Genomic DNA, 4,313 nt, shown 5'->3' with positions numbered 1-4,313 from the left:
TCGGCTTCCTTTCCCGGCTTCAGCTGCAGAGTTTATTAGGCTTCTGAGGGGGATAAAGCTAATGAAAAACAGAAAGAAATTCAATCATCCTAACTGGGAAAGGAAGAACACCGCTGAGCGTGTTGGAGAGGTGGGGACCCTTGGCTGCGACATAGCGCACATCACAAGTGACCAACGGGGCAAAGCATGGCAGCCTGAATCGACCCCTCCATCAGACCTCCTACCTGGGAAAGAATTTGCTACCCACATGTTTGGTTAAGGCAGAGAGGTATGACTGTCAACCAGCACCCAGCCAAGCATTATACCAATCCTGCCAGTCTATTGATAGGCAGAGTGAGTGTTACGGAAAGCTAAAAGCCAATGACTCTTCCAGATAGTGACTGGAAAATGACTAGCAAGAGATGTAGAACATTCAACCAGAAAGTCTTGAAAAGCTCTTTCTTTCACCCATGGATTTTTTTTTTTACCTTGCAGGGAGCAAAGGCAGACTCATCTGTCACCAACCAGGTTTACTTCCAGGCATAAGGCAACACCATCACAAGAAGAGTGATTTCGTTTGCCTCCCCACTAACCCCAAGACGAACAAATCATGTTCAATTTTCCTGACTTCTTATAGCCAAGATCTGCACATCAAAGATGGCCTTGATGGCCAATTATTAGCAAGCTAACTCTTGATAGAAAATTATCAAGGTGAAATATTTAATAAGTAAAATGTAGGATTGTTCATTCTGCCTAACGTAACAATCCATTCCTGGAACTTCTAAACATTTAATGAAGTGTCTCTTCTCCTCCTTCATACTTCAATTTTGTTAAGTACTCAGCAGGGAATGGAACTGGGAGAGTGAAAACCAATGGTTTCTCCATCATTTCAATCTAATTAAGCAGGCACAAGAACTTGATGCAAATTCTGAAGAATACTCGAGTTCTGATGACCTCACCTCATGACTTCAGAAGTTCTCCTAGCTCTCAGAAAAGCCAGTACTTTTTCTGATCCTGATGCATGATCAAAGTGCAATGAAGCTCCATGTCACAATCCCACAGTGACAAGGCAAGGGGTCCTGTTTTTAGGGTGCATAATTTTTTGAAGAGCATGGTCTTCCTTCACATTCCTCAGATTTACTGAGAGATCAGACAGGAACTGTATGCAAGTTCACCACTGGTGCTGTGGTGGCAGGGAAGTCAACTCTGTGGAAGCCTGTGTGTGTACCCAACTCACTGCTCCACTACCACTTTCCATACGTGAAGAGCTGTGGTGCTGCATGCTCTCTTCCTGGGAAATGAGACTCGTTACTCCTAGGTAACCTTTATCTCTGCGTGATGTTTGAGCTGCCAGGAGAGGATGGCAAGTCTTTTATTCCTGTGCTCGTGCCTTTCCTTGGCAAAGTGTCGATCAAATCTGGCGTGTGCTTCTGCTGCAGTTCTGGCATACTTCACAGGAGGCTCAGAATCACAAGGTTTACAGGATGCATTATCACCGCAGACAGTATTTTCCTCCACTACCTCCCATATGCCTCTCCAGTTAGTATAAAAGAGAACAGAAGCTCCTATCTGCTTCTGCTGGGCACGTGACTGATCCTCTCACCTTGCTCTCCTTAAATTCTCCAGTGACCTTGATTTCACGCAGAAGATCACAAAGGGAGTTACATTTCCTATTTCAAGGCTTGTCTGTCTCTCTGTCTGTGCCAGGGCTGAAAAGCTTTCAATCCTGTCTTTTCCTTTTCTCTAAGCCACAATCTATTTTTTTTTAAATTAAAAATCCCTTTAAAGTAAAACCTTTTCTTAAAAAAAAAATAATGACGGGGATTATATAATGCAGGTATTTCCAGGGGACTAAACTATGTCTTGCAGGAAGTTCCTTTTACTCTTACAGTTCTGTGCAGATGACAAATCTTTGTCAAGCTGCATTGTAATTGAACCTTCAACCTGAATCTGAAATTTGCTTCATCCGACGTACAATGAACTCATTTTAAGTTCTCGAGCCTCTCATGTCATACAACGGTTTTCATTCTATTTAAAGGGTGAAAACTCATCTGAACTACTTCAATTCTGCAAAGCTGGACCTGCCTGAACTAACGTGGCTGGCTCAGATTCTGATATGGGACAACAACCTAAAGTTTTGGGTTGATAAGAAAGCTTTAAATAAAGTTACAGGTAAGGATAGCATACTGCTTCTACACTGCACGCCTCTGATGTCTGTCCATGTGCACAGTGAAAACGACTGTTGATAGGAAAGGCAGAGTCCAGCTGCACAACTGGAGGCCCACCGCTGTGTGACGGATGGACACTTCAGGTGTTCCACTTCCCTGTTGCAGAAAGTGTTGCGTGGGCTCTCAGATGTGACTTTTAGGATTATGATGATCTTGCAAAAAAAGAGCTTCTGTGAAATATTTTGTGGTTTGTTGGTGTTCTGCCCCCGACCTCCCTGCCCTTAAAGCCCTGAGAACGGTGTTTCAATGGACCTGGTAAAAATATACATATTCCGGTTTGTCCTTTCTGCCACATGCCACGTTGGGTACCTGCCCCTGGAAATTATGTTTCATTAAGAGATTCACGCTTTCTCGTATCTGAGACTCAAATCAAGTAGCTGATACAATGAATGGTCCTGGGCAAGTCCATAATGAGAGGAAAAAGAGCATTAGAGATCCAGCTCAGCTGGTGCCACTCACATTCTGGATTATGAGTCTTGAAGTATTTTGTTGCTGCCAAGCCCTCACTCTTGAGCCAAACAGGCTTAAACTTCCAGTTGTTTTTAAAGTTAATTTTTCACAGCTGTAAAGAGAAACCGTAAGAATGAGACCAAATATAATCTAAAAGTAACAAGACAAAGCAAAATGCAAATGGAAGGAAACCAGAAGTGATTTTTTTGCTTTCAGAAACTATTTGTATGATTTTTGGATGATTTTGATGCCTGGAATTGGTAAAGCAGCTTCAAATACAGAAATGCTGGCCAAGACCCTATGAACATATGGTCTTCAAATAGTTGTATCTCGGAGGTCTCTCAGGGACATGCACAGCAGGAAAGGGAAAAGCTCTGGTGGAAAGCTGGTGTCTTGCCAAGCGAGGGGCCAATCTAACCTGATTTCCACATCTCCAGAGGCAACCCAGGGGATTTACTTTGGCCCCCCCATGTGAAGGAGCAACTGGGTTTTTCACTTCGACATCTCTACCAACAGGGCTCCAAGGATCACACAGATCCACCTCAGTGCTTTTCCTTCCCATCCGCATGGGCAAAGGTTTGTTCTTTTTCTCTGCCTCTTCGAGAAATGAAAATTAATGTGGATACTGGGACTGCTGTGCTCTGACTACCAAAGAACAATCCCACAGACAGGGGAAATTCTTTCCTCTTGTCTCCTCAGACTACACTGTCCATCACTTCTAGAAAGTTTTGGTGGCAGAGAAATAGTAAAGGAGGAACAAAAAAACCAACTGTCAGAGAACCCAAGAAGGGGGAATAATTCCGTGATGTCTTTAGAAAAAAGGGGTGGATTTCCTGTATAAGATCACCTTGTTGAGGATTGGAAATTATCACCCTTTTTGACGTGGCAGGCTTACTTTCTGTGTTAGCTCAACAGGAGACCTGTTGGGAGAATTGTAAGACAGACAGCAAATAAAGATATCCAGACTTATTTTAAAACGTCTCATGAGTTTCAGGACCTGATTCATGGTGTGTATTTGTCTGCAGTTGGTCACGCTTTATTCTGACACATGTCTAGGTCTGATCTTCTCCTTTCCTTGCTTGCTTTGAAAGTTGGTTCTCTGCTTTCTGCCTGTAAGCTGGGCTCAGAAGCCCTCAGCCCCTACCTTTATGCTTCCTTTCCCTGCCATAAAATTGCCCGCTCTAGTTCTGGAGACTGTAAGCATGATGTGGCAAAGGCCTGCAATACCAGTCATTAAAGTAATTTAAATAAGCAGGTGTCACCTTAGCAGGACGTGACAATTTGGCTCCTAACAGAGCAGGAGCAAGGTGTACAAGTAGGGCTGAAAATAACCCCCAGTCACTGGTGCACATCAGAATCTCTGAGGCATCTTATATAGAAATCTTTCAGGCTACTGCTGTAACAACCTGCCTCCTTCACACCTGCTGCATGAAGTATGAAGTATCTCCACGGAGCGTAACTGGCAATGATTATTACCACGTTGTTTTGAGCCTCAGGCCGGTGTTGTAAAGGTCAATGTAAATAGCTTCTTAGTTACCCCTCAAAGACTTCAATAAAGCACTGCAATAATGAAGTTGCTCTCATTTGAAGCCTCTTCCCATAGAAATGCAGACCAATGTACCAGACTGCCATAGAACAGAAATGTCACTGACACTT

This window comes from Buceros rhinoceros, unplaced genomic scaffold (assembly GCF_000710305.1).
Source record: "Buceros rhinoceros silvestris isolate BGI_N320 unplaced genomic scaffold, ASM71030v1 scaffold19626, whole genome shotgun sequence".
NCBI lineage: Eukaryota > Metazoa > Chordata > Aves > Bucerotiformes > Bucerotidae > Buceros > Buceros rhinoceros.
The sequence above is the reverse complement of the archived record's forward strand: the minus strand, read 5'-3'. Positions refer to the sequence as shown.